The sequence below is a fragment of the Felis catus genome, chromosome A1, assembly GCF_018350175.1.
Source record: "Felis catus isolate Fca126 chromosome A1, F.catus_Fca126_mat1.0, whole genome shotgun sequence".
Lineage (NCBI taxonomy): Eukaryota > Metazoa > Chordata > Mammalia > Carnivora > Felidae > Felis > Felis catus.
In genome coordinates, this window is record NC_058368.1 from 125125304 (window position 1) to 125145347 (window position 20044).

Consider the following 20044-nt stretch of genomic DNA (forward strand, 5'->3'; position numbering starts at 1 on the left):
CACAGTTGGGGGGTGCGGGAGAATAAACACAATAAACTATTATGGTTTTACTACGGTTTAATAGATACAGTTTCAGTTCATCAAGATGAAAGAGCTGTGGCAAAGGATGGTGGTGATAGTGGCACAACAATATTTAATGCCATTGAATTTTACATATAAAAGTGGTTAGGATGGTAAATTTTATATTAAATGTATTTTAACACATTTAAAAAAATTTTTTTAAGATTTATTTATTTATTTATTTATTTATTTATTTATTTATTTGAGAGAGGAAGAGAAAGAGCGTGAGCGGGGCAGGGGAAGAGAGAGGGAGACACAGTATCCGAAGCAGGCTCCAGGCTCTGAGGGTTCACCACAGAGCCTGATGTGGCGCTCGAACTCTTAAACCACGAGATCATGACCTGAGCTGAAGTCAGAGGTTTAACCAACTGAGCCACCAAGGCACCCCTATTTTATCACAATTTAAAGCAAACTTAATAAATAGAAAACAACCCAGTTTTTTAAATGGGGCAAAATGTTTGAACAGACTTTCCCCAAAGAAGATAAACAGATGGAAAATAAGCATATGAAAAGATGCTCAACATTGTTAGTCATTGGGGAAATGCAAATTAAAACCACAAGGAGAGATCACTACATACCTATTAGATGGCAAAATTTAAAAATACTGACCATACTAAGTTTTGGCAAGGATATGGAAAATTTGGAATTTTCATATAGTGCTAACGGGAATGTAAATGGTAAAACGACTTTGCAAAACAGTTGGGGAGTTTCTAAAGAAGTGAAATATATTCTTACCATATATGCTCTAGCCTTTTGACTTCTAAAGAATTTACACAAGAGAAATGAAAGCAGATATCCATACAAAGACTTGTAAAAAAATATTTATAGCCATTTTATTTGTAATGGCTAAAATCCTGGAAACAACCCAAATGTACATCAACAGGTAAATATGTATAAACAAATTGTGGTATATCCATGTGATAGACTACTATCTCCCTCCTTTTATTAGTCCTTTTTATTAACAAAAGGAACATGGATAGATCTCAAAATAATTATGCCAAGTGAAACAAACCAGACAAAACAATAGTGCATACTGTATGATTTCATTTACATACCATTCCAGACAATACAAACTAGTCTGTACTGACAGAAAGCAGATCGGTGGTTGCCTGGGCATAGAAAGAAAGGAGGAGGAACAGGACAGGAAGGAATTAACCACAAAGGGGCATGAGCAAATAGCTGGAGGTGTTGGATAGCTTCCTTATCTTAATGGTAGTAGGGGTGGTTTCATGGGTGTATGCATATGTCAAAACTTTCCAAATTGTATACTCTAAATATGTACAGCTTATTGCATATCCATTTTACTTCAATAAAACTGTTAAAATAAATAAACAAGTTTTATAAGCTCAGACTCAATCTGCCTCAGTAAATTCCACCTGTTGGTGGAGGCAGAGATGGAGGGGCATAACCATTTGGAATTTTTCACTTTGGGAAATGATCAAGGAAGACAACCTGGGATGAGAAAAAAAATATTGCTGAGACACGTGGTGTGTTCTGAAGAGGTCAAGCAGTGTTCATTTTCTCTACATTTAATCAACATAGAAGGTCTCAGAGTCAAAAGATATTGGAGCCAGGAAGGAACTTTGAGAAAGAAAATGCAGTTTAGTTTTTTTTTTCAGATGAGGAAATGAATCCAAGAGAAATAAAGGGCCTTGCTTTCAGTCAGATAGCTTGCAAAGCTAAGCCTAAAATGTGAATCCTCTGAAACCTACTCTAATGTTTTTTATTTTCTATACCTAGATATCCTAAACCCTTGGGTAATTGTTAGTCTAGGTTAGTCTATGAAAATATGGAAAAAGATAACACCCATGAGACTCTGAGATAATAGCTCTAAGATATCTTTCATGACCACCTGGACAGCCCAGAAAGTAGAAGGGAACACCACTACCTCAACCTTCATATTTTCAGTTCCCAAAGCCTCTTAGACATCAGGCCCTATAGGCCACTAATGACCTCCTTACTACTGGCAGAGTCTTGACAACTTGAAACTATTACTTTTGATGTGAACTCCTTACAGGCAGAGTCAGTTCTGCAATAATGCTTGCCTTGAAAACACAAATATGGTCCAGGGTGATTCATATGTTAGGAAACAATATGAGGATGGTGCGCATTTACCCTTGCCTATGTAAAGTGAGGTCTTATGAGTGAGAAACTGGATGAAAACAGAAAACTTGGCTCAGCTGAACCCAGCAGTGTGGGACACTCAAAACGCATATGCACATGCGCACAGATGCTTAACGCTCTACCAGCTAACTCTGTGCGCTCCGTGTATTATGTTGTCCCATCCAAGTCTGGTGTTAAATTTTTCCTCTGACTTTACATAACCTACCTTCCTACCCCTTTACAGTGAGTCACAAGCTGCTACCCTTTCAACATTCACGTCCTCATTGAAGTCTTTTTAAGATAAAGTGCCATGTTTACTTTATTATTTATGAATTTCCCTTTTTTTCTAACTTGGAAGTGGTCACTGTTTATTAACTGAACAGATTATAAAAATAATCATGGGAGACACCTTAGTTCATCCTTCTAACATGTCTGTTAATCTGGTCTTCCCTGTTGGTCACCATCTCTACCTTCTATAATATCGGTGATCTTTTTCTTCATTCTTCCTCGGGGAGAAGATAATTTGAAGGGCTGCAGGAAGTTGTTTGCTTCTCTGAAATATTTTCCAACAGGACAGACCTCATGAATAAGACCCTCCATGTAGACGATGCCCTTTTCCCCAAGAGTTTGAGCAATCAAAGTGTTATCTGTCAGCACAATTGACTTTTTGTTGATTTTGCCATGACTATGCTGGCAGATCAATTTATTTACTGATCTCTGGTTTGGGTACCCGATGCAGTATATGGCTCCACCATCCTCAGCATGTTAACTGAAGCCTTGCTGAGCTTAACAAAGGTGCCACTGAAGAACTGACAAAGATAAAGTGTCAACACCTTTTGGATTTTTGGGCTCACACCGCGGATATCTCTGATCCTGAAAACAAATGCCCACTTGGGTTCCACATTACATAGAAGTTGTTTGCATTTCTTGCCCAATCCTCACAATTCGAATCTTACTTCTATACATCTTCCAATCTTCCCTATTCTGGTGCTTAGCTTTTTCATAGATAAGCTTCATCCTTGCCTTGGAAAGCATCTTTTGAGCATTTTTCTCAGGTGCTTGGTCTTCAGCACTGCAACACTTTTTCTTAATGGTTTCTGGCACAGCAGAAACCTTCTTTTCTCCATTCTCCATTCTCTATTTCTTTTCTCCAGAAAACTTCTTTTTCTCCATTTTCCATCCTCTGTTTTGGCTGCCTATGAATTTCTTAAGTTATGAGGCTACTTATGAATTTTTTAACCATTTAACATGTGTAAAACTGTGCTAGCATTTTTATTAGGTTCCTATACTTTTTCTTTAATGTGTCATTGATGAAGTTCTGAAATGTTGTCTCTCTGATCCCATCTTTTCCCATAAACCCTTTCATTTCTCTTGCACTGTTGTGCATAGCACAGTGATTTTTATGACAGCATATGCCACATTATAGTGGAGCTAAATCAGGAGTGTAGCGTAGACCCTTGAAATACTAATTTTGGGTCCAGTAGCTGTGCCCATGCATATGCACACACATACATACATACACAAACACACAGAATTTTGTTTAAATACTACTGGGCTGGTGTCCTGTCATAAAAGTTTGTTTCAGAGCTGACAGGAGAACAAAGTATCCTTTTCAGAGTCAGCTCACACAATGATTGTTAGTTACAGCATACCAGTCCTTTGTTCCTTCTGAGCAGTGACTGATCTTGGATGCAATGGAGACCATTAGTACTGGTCAACCAGCAAAGACAAGCATTAAGTCAGCTCATACATAATGGATCAGGCTTAGCAATGACCCACCCTCTTGGCATCTTAGTTGCTGGTAACAATATAAGTCAAAGCATGTTCCATTATGGTCTCCATCATAATCATGTGGGGAACTGAACAGAATGCAGATGCCTGGGCTCCACTCTTTATCTGCCAAATCAGAGCCTCTAAGATCAGCAATGAATCAGCATTTTGTTTTTGTTTTATGTTAATTAATTAATTGATTTCTAATGTTTATTTTGATTTTTTTAAATGTATTTATTTTGAGAGAGACAGAAAGCACAGTGGGGGAGGAGCAGAGAGAGAGGGAGAGAGAGAATCCCAAGTAGGCTCTGCACTGTCAGCCTGGAGCAGACATGGAGCTCGAACTCACAAACTGTGAGATCATGACCTGCGCTAAAGTCTGACACTTAATCAACTGAGCCACCCAGATGCCCCTATTTATTTATTTTGAGAGAGAGAGACAGACAGAAAGCACATGCACGAGCGAGGGAGGGGCAGAGAGAGGGAGAGAGAGAATCCTAAGCAGGCTCTGTGCTGACAGCACAACATGGGGCTCTAATTCACAAACTGTGAGATGATGACATAAGCCAAAGTCAAGAGTTGGAGGCTACCCAGGTGCCCCCATTTTTTTTTTGGTGGGGGGAGGGGCAGAAAGAAGGAGAGAATCCCAAGCAAGCTCTGCACTGTCAGCACAGAGCCCAACACCGGATTTGATCCTGCAAACTGCGAGATCGTGACTTGAACCGAAACCAAGAGTCAGACACTTAACTGAGCCACACAGGCGCCCCAAGGAAGATGCATTTTGACAGGCATTTAGTCATCCTTAGGCACCCTGAACTTTGAGAACCCCTGGACTGGACTGTCTACATGAATTGCAGGAAGACACATGATACAGAGCCAGGCTCTTGAGTGCTTAATATTAAGCTTAACTTCTTTTTTACCTAAAACAGCTGGCTCTTACTCCATTTTACATATTATTATTATCCAATTACAATAGCTTTTGTCCAATTTTAAATCAATATCGTTGAGGATTTGTCACAGGTGCCACATGTTGACCTGTTGTGAGGGAGAGCGGGTTGATAGAAAAGTTCCAGAGAGTACTTTGACATAGCAGAGAGTGTTGTTCCGTAGCTGGTTCATTAAGTTCATATTTCATCTGTCAAAAAATTTTTACAACTATTTTTTCAGAACTTTGAACTAAATTCTCTGGTGTGTTCTGAAACAAGGACAGGACACCTGGAGCTTCCTAATGAATACTTTCTTCTATAATCTAGCCACTGATTAATTGGTACTATGATCTGAACTTGTGTACTAGATGGGCTGGGAACAAAATACCAGTTAAAAATTGCAGAGATATTTATGAGTACACTAAAGGAATATAATTATTTTTCTGGAGAAGATAACCATTATCATGATGTAGCATATAGTAATGTTTTACAATCACCAGCAAGTATTAATGTGATGTTTAACATCTTCCACCTTGGAAGATGGTTCAAGTCACAAGAAAAATAATGAAAGATCTTAACTTAAAAGAGATCTTTTAAAGAGATCTTCACTCTCTCCTTAGCAGACTCAAATACATATTACAAAATAATTCTAGTAGTACTTCCTATGTTGGGAGGAAAAAAGCAAGTTCTGTCTTCTAGAGTGTACAAGAGAACACTGTAATAAAGATGTTTTTGAAGTAAACCATGAAGAAAATGGACATTACAGACTTAAAATGGATTTTCTTTGTCTCTTATGAAATTATTGAAACAAGAACTAGCAAGAAGGAATTTATTATGCATGCTTCATAAAACGACACCATGTATCAGAAAATCAATGTGAGAATTAGCTAAGTGCTAGAAACCTCCATTACCAGAAGAATCTATGCTGACAATTCATCTTGTCCACCTTTTCTTTTTTCTTTTTAATTTTTTTAGAGTTTATTTATTTTTGAGAGAGAAAGAGAGAGAGACAGAGCTCAAGCGGGGCAGGGACAGAAAGACATGGAGAAACAGTCTGAAGCAGGCTCCAGGCTCCGAGCTGTCAGCACAGAGCCTGAGTGGGGCTCAAATTCACGAACCGCGAGATCATGACCTGAGCCGAAGTTGGACCTACTGAGCCAGCCAGGTGCCCCTTGCCCACCTTTTCTAAACAAAACTTGACTTTACCTATTCAAAAGTTCTCACTTTCTAATGGCATGATAAGTGCCAAGGTTGGTGCAGTATTTAGGAGTAAAATGTCATGATAACTACAACTTAATTTCAAAGGGTATAAATATATATAAAGTTCAGAGAAAGAAAAAACAGATATAGCAAAATATTAACTATTCCTGAATCTACAAAGAAGGTACATGGGTGTTCACTTTAGTATTCCTTCAAATTTTCTGATGTTTAAAATTTTCCATAATATAAATCTGGAGGAAAAAAAAAAAGAAATACACAATTTAGCCACTTAAAGTCAATGAAAATATTTAGTCACTCCAGAAACCCGTGTAATCATAGCCAAGCCTGTGAGTACAGTTTAGTGTGTAATTCTGGTTTTATGACTTAGCGTGGCACTCCTCTAAAATTACAGCTGAAGAAGGAAGTGAAACCTGAAACCACCCTACCTACTGCAATTCTTTTGATAACATGCATATTCCCCTCCAGAAGTATGACTTGTATAGTAAACGTTACAATGGCTTTCTACCTTTAGGCCCCTTGTCAAAAGATTTGTCTTCTTTCTGTGATTGACTAGCAACTGAATTGTCATAGTGTGGAGATCAAAATGAGAAGCAGCTGCAGAGAACCGGTTTTACGTAAGTCTTCAAACCAGTGGGGATGTAAAATAGGAAAAGGTTCCTAAATAGACTTGAATAAAATTTTTATTTATCAAAATAAGTGACAACGTGGATTTATTCATGGAGTGAAATCATTGAATCGGAATTTTCCCCTGGAAGGGTCACAGATGTTTAAATATTGCATATGTTTATATTTTTAATATGTTATGTATATTTCCGTTTCAGGAACTTGAAGTAACTAGTTCATCTCAGATTCCCTTTTCGTCTCTTTGTGTCATCATCCTTCTTCTGCAGACCCCACTACTTCTGTCTCAGCCTTTCATATTTGAAGGGGGCCTCTGGGCAAAGAACCGCATCTCATCTGCAGAATGAGGAGGGCTAAAGCGCCTCCCAGCCCTCCTGGATCGCATAGCAGTTCAGCTGAATTTTCTTTGCCAGCGAATTGTCTTGTTTACTTTCCTCACCCCCTGGGAACCCACTGGCCTCAGGATCTCTTCAATCAATACTTTAAATGGCCCCTTTCCTGAAAGACGAACAATGAGATTTTAACTCTATGTCTCCCTGTCCTTCGTTCTCTCCTTCCTTTTTCCTACCAGCTTTCATTTCTGTAAGTCCAACAAATGATGAGTTTATGAGTTTCTAATATTAGCCCTTAGGCTGCCTGACCTATTAACCCTTTCACAGCTGGCTTCCCTCTGCACCTGCTAGACCATTATAGTTCTAAACTCCATGGAAACCAAAAGATTCTTAAAGCAAGCTTAGTAAAGGCCAGTTTCCATTCTCCTAGAAATGCAAGTTCATGGCGGGTGATGTGTCTAATGGGGTTAGCTGGGCCTAGTTAAATTCTCTACTGGACCTCTCAGGTATAACCACATGACTTCCCAGTTACTAAATATTTCCATGTACGTCATCATGCACATATAGTTCCAGATGCAAAGTTAAAGTTATGACCAGACAAACACAGAAACACCTGCGCATAGTTTTCTAAAGCACCTTCAAGATGACAGGTATTGTGTATGCTCATCTGCCGCTATTATTAGAAGCACTTCATACTGACTAAGCTGGTATTGAGGATGAAGTGGATTAAGACTTACAGAGCCCGAATGGTAAACACATGACACAGGGCTTTGGGGGCAGGCTCCATGGTGTGCAGTTTTGTTCAGCACCATACCTCAAATGCTCAGTAGCGAAGCCTGCATTCAGGGCACTTTCTAAGCAGCAGAGAGGCAATTCAAATGTTTAAACGACTCATCTAAACTGACCTTCCACCACAGCCCAACTAATCTCAGGGGATGGGCAAACTGACAGCACAATGCCAAGGTAAAAAGCACTGGAGGGGAAGCAAGGGAACCACAGATGCCCACCAATTAAGCAGATGAATCACCATGTCCCTCCATGCCAGTTTCCCCTGAAGTTCAAGGACAAGAACACCTGACTCATCTGGAGTCAGGTAAGGTTGTTTGGAGCACTGCAGATAATGCTGACCACTTGGGTCACTTAGTGACCATGCTTGAAATATGGAGTGATGCTGAAGGGCAAGCACAAATGGGATGCCAAATGACAGCAGACACTCTGAACACCTGGGTGGCTCAGTTGGTTAAGCATCTGACTTCGGCTCAGGTCATGATCTCACAGTTCGTGAGTTTGAGTCCTGCATTAGGCTCTGTGCTGACAGCTCAGAGCCTGGAGCCTGCTTCAGATTCTGTGTCTCCCTCTCTCTCTGCCCCTCCCCCACTCATGCTCTGTCTCTCTCTCCTTCAAAAATAAGTAAAAACATTAAAAAATTTTTCATTTTTGAGAAAGAGAGAGAGTGCAGGTGTACATGAGTAGGGGAGGGGCAGAGAGGGAGACAGAGGATCCAAAGCAGGCTCTGCACTGACATCAGCGAGCCCAGTGCTGGGTTTGAATTCACAAACCGTGAGATCATGACCTGAGCCAAAGTCAGATGCTTAACAGACTGAGCCACACAGATGCCCCAACACAAATGTTTTTACATGATGATCTAATTAGTAACTAGAGAACCATTAGATAGAAAGCTCAGCATAGCTGTGATGTGACTGCCACTCAAGGAGAATCCTAGAAGTGGGGGCAGTGAGAGAGCAGGAGCCTTTGACAAATGTGTGCTTGAGATGGTAATCTTTTAAGAACTACATCTGTTCAGAGGGTGAGAGGGCAAACAAATAGGTATGGAAGATTCCACCACCTTCCAGCAGAGACATTTGGTGGAAAACTACTTGAACTGGGCTGGGAGTGGTGCATATCTACCAGCCACTCTCTGCAGATCTGACTTGTGGACCCTACCATCCCCCAAGTGAAGAGAGAGTAGCATGAGGGCAAAAGACACACCCAAGTAAGACCGCTGAATGAATCTTGCTTCTTTAGAGGATACATAGGATAATCAACAGATAGTAAAATGAAGCCGGTGGAAAAATACCAAAAACAAGAGAAGGGGCAACATCCTCAGACTCAGATAATCAGTAGGAATCCGGGGGAGGGGAGGTGGGTGGTGGTTAAAGTTTGGGAAATTTTTTCTGCTCAAAAGAATGCAAAGTAACTGACCTCTTTGAAACAAATTCAGAAGAGCATAAGATAGATGGAGATGGAAAGACAATGGGATGAAAAGAAAAGGGAGGTAGGTGAAATGACTGAAAAAGCAGAACTGAAATCCATGATAGAGACAACAAAGAACAGAATTGGCAATGTGGTGTCACCTTCCTGGACGACAGGTTAGCAACATGTATCAATATCCTTAACTATGAACATGGCCTTTGACCCAACAATTGTATTTCTAAAACATTTAATCCAAGGAAATAGTAAATTTGCAAAATTTTGCAAATTTGCAAAAATATAACTACAGGATGTTACTGAGGGATTCTTTTTAAATACTTTTTAAGTTTCTTTATTTTGAGAGAGAGACACAGCAAACGGGAGAGGGGCAGAGAGAGATGGAGAGAGAGAATCCCAAGCATGTTCTGTGCTATCATCACAGATCCCGACACAGGGCCCAAACTCACAAACCATGAGATCATAACCTGAGCTGAGATCAAGAGTCAGATGTTTAACTGACCAAGCCACCCAGGTGCCCCTGAGGGGTTTTTTATAGTAGAAAAATAAGTTTTCACCAATGGGGAATTACTGAAATAAATTATGGTATCACTATATCATAATATTAAAATGAATATAGCATTAATAATATTAAACATAATAATATCAATATCTATTTAGCACGGTTATTTATTTAAAACATGTTACATTATTATATTATGCTATATATTATATATTATTGTTATAAATGCCACAAATAGGTGCATATATATCATATATACACTCTATATACCATATATGCTATGTATTATATTATGCTAAAAATAAAGTTTACAAAATAATACATAGAGTAAAACATTAGGTTATTTTTTAAAAAAACATATATTTGTGAGCACTGTGTTGGTCTCTGTGCTGATAGCTCAGAGCCAGGAGCCTGTTTCGGGTTCTGTGTCTTCCTCTCTCTGCCCCTCCCCTGCTCATGCTCGGTCTCTCTCTCAAAAAAAAAAAAAAAAAAAAAAAACATAAAAAAATTTGTTTCATAAAATAAATTAAATTAAATTAAAAAGAAAGAAAAGAAGTCTGGAAAGATTGTATTATCAACTTTGGCTGCATAACAAACCATTCTAAAACTTAGTGGCTTAAAATAACATTTCTTTAGTTCACGATTTTGCAGAAAGACAATTTGGGCTGGGTTCATATGGGCAGTTTATCTGGACTCAAGCTCTATCATGCATCTGTGGTCAGCAGCCTAGTGGCTGGACACTGAATGGTTTAGGACAGCATCAGCTAGGACAGCTCATCTCTGTTCTTCCTGGTCTCTCATTCTAAGGGAACCAACCTGGGCTTGATCACATAGTGCTCCCCATGGTTCTGAAAGCAAGAGCGAATCCTGAACTGATACCTGGCTTGTAGTTCTGCTGCGTTTTACTGGCCAAAGTAAATCACAAGACCAGCTCATATTTGAGAGGAGGGAAAAGAGACTCTCTCTCTCTTTTTTTTTGTAATGTTTATTTATTTTGAAAGAGAGAGAGAGAGTAGGAAAGAGGCAGACAGAGAAGGAGAGAGAGAATCCCAAACAGGCTCTGAGCTGTCAGCACAGAACCTGCTGTGGGGCTTGAACTCATGAACCATGAGATCATGTCTTGAGGCAAAATCAATAATTGACCACCTTGAGGTGCTGGGAAAACTGGACACTGACATGCAGAAGAATGAACCTGGACCACTTTCTTACACCATACACAAAAACAAACTCAAAATGGATGAAAGACCTCAATGTAAGACAGAAAGCCATCAAAATCCTCGAAGTGAAAGCAGGCAAAAACCTCTTTCATCTTGCCCGCAGCAACTTCTTACTCAACACGTATCTGGAGGCAAGGGGAACAAAAGCAAAATGAACTACTGGGACCTCATCAACATAAAAAGCTTCACCACAGCGAAGGAAACAATCAGCAAAACTAAAAGGCAACCAACAGAATGGGGGAAGGTATTTGCAAATGACATATCAGATAAAGGGTTAGTATCCAAAATCTATAAAGAACTTATCAAACTCAACACCCAAAAAACAAATAATCCACTGAAGAAATGGGCAAAATCCATGAATAGACACTTCTCCAAGGAAGACATCCAGATGGCCAACCGACACATGAAAAAATGCTCCACATCACTCATCATCAAGGAAATCCAAATCAAAACCACAATGAGATACCACCTTACACCTGTCAGAATGGCTACCAGTAACAACTCAGGCAACAACAGATGTTGGCTAGGATGCAGAGAAAAAGGATCTCTTTTGCATTGTTGGTGGGAATGCAAGCTGGTGCAGCCACTCTGGAAAACAGTATGGAGGTTCCTCAAAAAACTAAAAATAGAACTACCCTATGACCCAGCAATTGCACTACTAGGCATTTATCCACTTGATACAGGTGTGCTGTTTTGAAGGGACACATGCACCCCCATGTTCATAGTAGCATTATCAACAATAGCCAAAGTATGGAAAGAGCCCAAATGTCCATCTATGGATGAATGGATAAAGGAAATGTGGTATATATTTATACTGGAGTATTACTCGGCAATCAAAAAGAATGAAATCTTGCCATTTGCAACTACGTGGATGGAATTGGAGGGTAGTATGCTAAGTGAAATTAGAGAAAGACAAAAATCATATGACTTCACTCATATGAGGACTTTAAGAGACAAAACAGATGAAGGGAAGGGAAACAAAAATATAAAAACAGGGAGGGGGACAAAACAAAAGAGATTCATAAATGTGGAGAACAAACTGAGGGTTACTGGAGGGGTTGTGGGAGGGGGGATGGGCTAAATGGGTAAGGGGCATTAAGGAATCTACTCCTGAAAGCATTGTTTCACTATATGCTAACTAATTTGGATGTAAATTTTAAAAGAGAAAAAAGAAAATTAAAGAAAAAAAGAATTGAGCACTTTGCTGATTGAGCCACCCAGGTGCCCCATCTCTATCTCTTGATATAAGGAGCTGCCAGACCATACTGCAAGCACATGTGGATACAGGGAGGGGGATAATTGTGGTAATTTTTGCATACAATCCACCATAAGCATGTACTAGCATGTTAGTAGTACATGTTTAGAACATGTAATTACAGGTGATTTTTATTTTGTTCCTTATATTTTTCTATATTGACAACATCTTTTGCAATGAGCATGTATTACTTTTGTCACTGAAATCAAGTTGCTACCTCCATCTTATAATTTAGCAGTCTTTTAATTTATTTTGAAAGAGAGAGAGACAGAACGAGCAGGGAAGGAGCAGAGAGAGAGGGGGATAGAGGACTCAAAGAAGGCTCTGAGACAGACTCTGTGCTGACAGCAGAGGGCCGATGTAGGGCTCAAACTCATGAACCATGAGATCATGACCTGAGCCAAAGGTGGATGCTTAACCGATTGAGCCACCCAGGTGTCCCTCACAAAAAGTTTTAATGGCATTGCAAACTGACCCTGGTATAACCTTGAGTTAAAAGGATGATAGAAAAATTAAAAGTATATGCAAAATATATCCTAAAACATAAAATGCATGGAGAAAGGTCTAGAAGGAATTATTAAAATGTTAATAATGGTACTGTTTAGGTGTGGGGTTATGGATATTTTTCTATTTTATTAAACTTCCTAAATTTTCTCTAATTAAAAAAATTACTTTGATAATTAGAAAAGAAAGCATAAAAACTGGTAAATGAAACAGGTTTTTAAAATGACATTTAAAAGACTATGATGGGGCACCTGGGTGGCTCAATCGTTTAAGCATCTGATTTCGGCTCAGGTCACCATCTCGTGGTTCATGGGTTCCAGCCCTGTATTGGGTTCTGTGCTGAGCACGAAGCCTGGAGCCTGCTTCAGATTCTGTCTCCCACTCTCTACCCCTCCCCCACTCATGTTTTCTCTCTCTCTCTCTCTCTCTCTCTCTCTCTCTCTCTCTCTCTCTCTTTCTCTCTCTCTTTCAAATATAAATGGACATTAAAAAAAAAATTAAAAGAAGGCTATGAGGTGCCTGGGTGGCTTAGTTGATTGAGCATCTGAGTCTTGATTTCAGCTTTCAGGCTCAGTGGTCAGCACAGAGCTTGCTTAAGATTCTCTTTGTCCTTCTTCCTCCACCCTCTCTAAAATAAAACATTAGAAGAAGAAGAAGAAGAAGAAGAAGAAGAAGAAGAAGAAGAAGAAGAGGAGGAGGAGGAGGAGGAGGAGGAGGAGGAAGACGATGACGACGATGGCTAAGCATTAATGTCTAAAAGACATCCTGGAACCAACAGTAACAGTGTGCCATACACTGAGAATGATTAACTTGGTTCCCTGAACTTGAAATCTAATGATAAGAAAATCATTTTTGCTGGAAAACAATGATGAATTTGTCTACTTGTACAAAAGCGTTCAGAAAAATGTAGTGCAAGCTCCTCATTTTCCAACACAATTTAGTAAAACCCCTATATTTTGGAGTTGCTGGACACTGCCCAGCTGCTATGAAAGCTTCTGCTATATTGGTTTCTTATATCTACATCCAACTGATTGGGACTCCAAATGCAGGAGTGATAGATTGATATGCTCTAACCTCCAGCAGCAAGGCCAGGTGAGTGTGAGAAGAGGGGCTCCTGGGACACAAATAGGAGACACTCCTTGTTCAGGCCAGCCTGCACTTGCACCACCCTCGGAATGAATGTATCAACCTAGACCTGGTTGTGCCTTAGAGAACTAATCTCACTCTTCTTTACCAGAATACAAATACTCTCCAGCTATGCCTCTCGTGGTAGGGGTACTGACAGTGTCTTAGCCTAGGTTCCTCCAAAAAACCGTCTGAAGCCACTGGTATATGCCTGGGTGCTTTACTAGGGAATTCACTCCCAGGGAGCAGAAGTGAGCCTCAAATGCAGTGAGGCAGAGAAGGAGAAAGAACCAACAAGAAAAAGATCTAGCAAGATGACCTCTAATAAGTGGTAACTCAAAACCATGAGATTGTGCCCCTAGAAACCACATAAATGGCATCTCAGCATCATCCTGGGAGAGAAAGGGGGAAAAGGGGAAGAATTTACCCATAGGTGCCCATCTTTCATTGGCCAAATTCCTCCCTAAGAGGCATTAATTCCACCACACTGCCAGTGTACACTTGAGCAGTACTGCTCTTTAGATCCAGACAAGAACCTCTGCCCTTGTCTTGATGCTCTAGACTTGCCCTGCACACCACAAACCCTGCATACCATAAACACACACATACACAAATATCAGAGAGCATGTTAGTCATTGGGGATCTTACCATCAGCCTTGGCATAGCACAACCTTTAACCCTAAACATCTGCTACTGTGCGGACCGCGGGGGAATCTTTATTCACATGGCTTGCCCTATATCCTCAAAACAAAAGGCAACTGTGTCAAAATGCCATGAAAATTTGTGGGTTATTCCACTGTTGATATTGGAGGCCAACACCTTTTTGGAGTTCAGGGCGGATTTGAGAAACAGAAGTGCTTAGGTTAGAAAAAGATAAATTTGTTAACTTGTCAAATTCTTCTCAGAAAGCAGGAAGGCAACAGATCCTTCCACAGAGAAGTATTTCCCAATAGGGCCAAGCGTTCTTGTTTTTCTTTTGTGTTCCAGTTGATGGCTCTGGAGGAGTGCTTGCTTCAGCAGCACCTATAGTAAAATTGATGGCTTTGGAGGAAGTGACAAATGGATGCTGTAGTCACAACAGTTGCATATGGTGGTAGAGGAACACTTTAAACATCAAACAAGCTGTTTTACTCTTAAATTTGTATTGTCTCTCAGATACTAAACGACCTTCTGCTCTGAGGCAGAATCTCTACCTTCTGCCAATAGAGAATGCTAGAGGAGGCCGAGAGGCCAGAGAAGGGGGGCTTGCTTCTGCTTCCTGTTTGCTGGGTGTCCCTGTTAATATCACCTCCACAACAGTCCTGCAGCTCAGCAGCGACACCTGGTTTGTATCCAGCTTTTTGCGGTGGTCCCAGATCCAGTATCACAGCATCCACTAGCCAGGCAGGTTTTCCTGTTCAAAGGTGTCTGCCCCAGTTCTGCAGTGCCCTCCTGAAAATTTCTGGTTTCGTCTTTCTTTTCCCACCTCTAGGCATGGGAGCTTCTTCTACTGATACTATCTTCAATGTCACCTTCCTGATCTCTTTTCGGTGGTTTAGTTCTCGGATACCTGTTTGGCCAATTCCTTAAGTTTTTGGTGTGATTTGTTTTTTCCTAACTGGCCCTAACTGACACAATAGATCTGAATGAAGCATAACAATTCTTTACAGGGCAACGAGATGGACACTGAGTGCAGGAATTTAATTAAACTGCCAAAAACTAAAGTACAATTTTATTTGAATACTTTGAGTATAAATTTTTTCTTTTTATTTTTTTGTTTATTTATTTCTGAGAGAGACAGAGAGTCAGAGACAGAGCGTGAGATAGGGAAGGGCAGGGAGAAAGAGAGACACACAGAATCCAAAGCAGGCTCCAGGCTCTGAGCTGTCTGTACAGAGCCTGTCATGTGGCTCAAACCTACAAACGGTGAGATCATGACCTGAGCTGAAGTTGTAGGCTTAACCGAATGAGCCACCCAGACCCCCCTAAATTTTTTACATTAATGAATTATGATATATATTGGGCCTTTTACTTATAATAAATAATCTTGAATATTTTAGAAGGAAAATTATCTTGTTTTTAAAACAATGTATTGGTCAGGATTAGAGACAGAGACTTATTACAAATTGGCTCAAGTGATTGTTGAGTTTGGTAAGTTTGAAACCTGAAAGGATGGAAGCTCCTGGGTGGGAATTGATACTGTGATCTTGAGGCAGAATTTTTTCTTGTCCCAGAAACCTTATTTTTTGCTCGGAAGGTCTTTCAATGGGGGCAACTGGGTAGCTCAGCTGGTTGAGCTACCAACTCTTGATTTCAGCTCAGGTCACAATCTCATGGTTCATGGGATCAAGCCCTGTCAAGCTCTGTGCCGATAGCGCAAAGCCTGCTTGGGATTCTTTCTCTTTCTCAAAATAAATAAACAGACATTTAAAAAAAGAAACACCCTTCAACCAAATGGATGAGACCCACTCACATTGTGGAGAATAATCTGTATGTAAAGCTAACCAATGACAGGTGTTAACTACATCTATACCTCCACAGCAACACCTAGATTAATGTGATTGAATAACTGAGTAGTATAGCCTAGCCAAGCAGACACATAAAATTAACCATCATTTTTATACATAAAATATATAAAATAAAGTTGTATAAAATACATAAAAATGTTTTATTTTTAAAATTTATATTACTTTGTATTTTTATAAATATATTTAAGGTTTGTGTTCCTTGAATATTGTTATATTTGATTTAGAAATGAACATTACAAAAATAGAGCTTAGAAAATCTAAAAAAAAACAGACCTTCCCCCACAAAAATGTTAACCTGCTGGTTAATATTTTTCTTTCAATACACTCTTGCTGCCCCCACAGTCCCACCCCTGGCATCTGGAGATCCTGGGACATAAGTACAAATGGAGTCTACCCATATTTTCATTTTTTAATCAATAATTAAAATCTCTATTTGTTACATATTTAAAGTTGCAGAAACTTTGCTGAATTTATCATGATCATACCCAACTGAAGGCTGCTCATTTTCCTTATTTTTAAGTTTTGAAATTTTGAGCAGACCGTCTCCTTCCAAAATGGAAAATCTTGAACACCTTTGCTAAACATGCTCTAATTTGGCAATGTCCTTGAAACATGTTACAGCCAGGTGTAAAAAAATATGTTACAGCCAGGGTGTGTCAAATGGCTTTATAAAAACCTTCATAACAACCTACTAATGTAAATGTTTTCATTTATTAATTGTTTGGGCTAATTTGGTAGACCAAACTGATGGTAGGCCAAACATGATACCTTGTTTTTAATTACTGCTGAGGTGAAAGTTTCCCAAATGTATTTGAACCAACACTCTGTATCATAAGGTATAAAATTATTTATAGTTACTGACCAAGCAATTCTATTTGTCAATTTATTCTAAAGAAATAATCCATACTAGGTATAAAAACATTTTTTCTGGAGTTAGTGTAATACTGGAAAATCAGAATGAAGTTTGATCAGTGGGGACTTACGGTTTGATTATAATAAATTTATTTATCAAGTTTATGCAGCCCTTGAAAATGGCTGCTATATTAAGGCTAGATGCCATCATGGGGCAAGGCAGGAGGAAGGGGTAGGGAGACTCATAAGAATAGAAAATCCAAACCAAAAAGCTCAAGATACTAATTACTTGTACACTTTGAGTACACTGAGACTTTGTTTTTTTTGTTTTGTTTTGGTTTTTTTTTTGAGACTTTGTTTTTTAATGCATTCAAAACACCAGAAGAAAATTCATCAAAATGCTAATGGTGGTTATATTAGGGTCATAAGACCACAGCATTTTTTTCTTCTTTAACTGCCTTAAAATTTTCTATAAAGGGGATATATAACTTTTTAATTAGAAAATTAAAAAAAAGAATTCTATATATTCCACTAAAACTTTTGAACTCATTAAAAGTCTTCATTATTCATGGGGTGCCTGGGTGGCGCAGTCGGTTAAGCGTCCGACTTCAGCCAGGTCACGATCTCTCGGTCTGTGAGTTCGAGCCCCGTGTCAGGCTCTGGGCTGATGGCTCAGATGGCCCAGAGCCTGGAGCCTGTTTCCGATTCTGTGTCTCCCTCTCTCTCTGCCCCTCCCCTGTTCATGCTCTGTCTCTCTCTGTCCCAAAAATAAATAAACGTTGAAAAAAAATAAAAAAAAAAAAAGTCTTCATTATTCAGAGCTAAATGAAATATTCAACTTTTCACTCCTTTTGGATCACCTGGCTTCATGATTTATTGTGACAGTAGGAAACATGGGAAGAGGACTCCATTGGGTTTTCTTTCATCACCTGCAAAACATTTTTGGGTACTGGACTGCCCAAAATCCTGCCTATTTTCCAAAAGTTAACTTTCCAATTGGGTGCTTGGTTTAAACTCCTTCCATCTCTCAAAACTTTGCCTCAACCATGGTAGCCTCTCTCTTGTGTGGATTTGCCCCTGCTTTCATTGGGTCCTTCCCTGAAGAAGGCATCTTTTCATATACTCACCAGTCATTTGTACATCTTCTTTAGAGAAATGCCTATTTTTGAGTCCTTTGTTCATTTTTTAAATTGGGTAATTTGCCTTCTAATATTTGAATTGTAAGAGTTCCTTATAAATGTGGATACAAGTGCCTTATCAAATATATAATTCACAAGTATTTTTCCCCATTCAATTGGTTGTCTTTTCACTTTCTTGATGATATCATCTTCAGCACAAAAGCTTTGCATTTGGATGAAATCCAATTTAGTCCAATGAAATCTGTTTTTTTCTTCTGTTGCACGTATTTGGTGTTACATCTCAGAAGGCTTTGCCTAATCTAAATCCATGAAGATTTATTCCTACATTTTCTTCTAGTACATTCGTGTGCTCACTGACCAAGAAGCTCTCCAGAGCATCCCAGACCTTATTGGGGTTTCATTACATAAGCATGGTAGATTAAATCACTGGCCATGTGATTGAACTTTATCTCTAGCCCCTGCTCCTCTCTTTGGAGGTCAGGTGCCTGAAATTTCCAACTCTTTAATAACAAGTTTGGTCTTTCTGATGATCATTCAGCATCCATCCTGAGACCAGCTAGGGACCCTCCCACCCCACATTATGTCATAAGCATAACCAAGATACTCCTATCACTCAAGAAATTCCAAAGGTTGACGAAGATGTACACCAGGACTAGGGACAAAGACCAGATATTTTGTATTATACCATAGTTATCTACCATACTGATAATTCTGGGATATTTTGTACTTAAAAAAAATGATTTAACTTTGTTTAACCTGGTATTTCCTCAATTTACCTGAACATGGAGACCCATATTATGGACCCTACTTCTTCCCCACACATGACACCTATAAGCACACTTGGGAAACACTCTTCGGGGAACACTACTCAAACCTTTGCTTCTCTGTGCTCCAGTGCTGCATTCCCAAAGGCTTGATGGCTGAACCAACTACACATTTTGTGGGGCCAAGTACAAAACTGGAGTGTGGAGTTTCTTGTTCAACAATTACTAGAAGCAGCATTAGCAGAGCATTAGCAAATCATGGGACCCTTCTGAGCACAAGGTCCTTTCAGACTTACCTCTTTATCCCCACTGCCACATCCCTAACTCAGGCTATCACTGCTCATCCAAGTCCAATTTGGCCTTCTACCAGGCACAGAGCCTCTTTTAAAAAAAAATTTTTTTTTAACATTTTATTTATTTTTGAGACAGAGAGAGAGAGAGAGAGCATGAACAGGGGAGGGTCAGAGAAAGAGGGAGACACAGAATCCGAAACAGGCTCCAGGCTCTAAGCTGTCAGCACAGAGCCTGACGCGGGGCTCGAAACCCACAGACCGCGAGATCGTGACCTGAGCCGAAGTTAGACGCTCAACCGACTGAGCCACCCAGGCGCCCCGACCACAGCCTCTTATCTCACTCCTCCACACAGGCAGCCAGGATAATCATTCTAAAAATGTGGATCGCATCATGATCCTCCTCCCCTCACCTTCCCTGTTTACAACATCTCAATGATATCCCTTGCTTTTGGAAAAAAGGTCTAATACCTTAACATGGCTTAAAGGCCCTTTCTGATGAAGTTCCTGCTTACTTGTGAAGTTTCAACTCATTACTCCTGTTTGTCTCCTGGTGGTGATTGTTTCTGTCTTTGTTTGATATAAGATAGGATCCTCAGGCAGAGAGCCAGACTTCATTTAAAAACAAAACAAAACAAAACAAAACAA

The 20044-nt window shown here is 39.6% G+C and overlaps 1 protein-coding gene and 1 pseudogene across 1 annotated transcript in view; both read right to left on the bottom strand.

Annotated features, from left to right (window-relative positions):
• The window catches only part of MIER3 (MIER family member 3), a 138107-nt gene that overhangs the window by 94325 nt on the left and 23738 nt on the right, over positions 1 to 20044 (bottom strand). The gene's annotated exons all lie outside the window — the stretch shown is intronic.
• On the bottom strand, positions 481 to 4139 carry LOC123386450 (annotated as a pseudogene).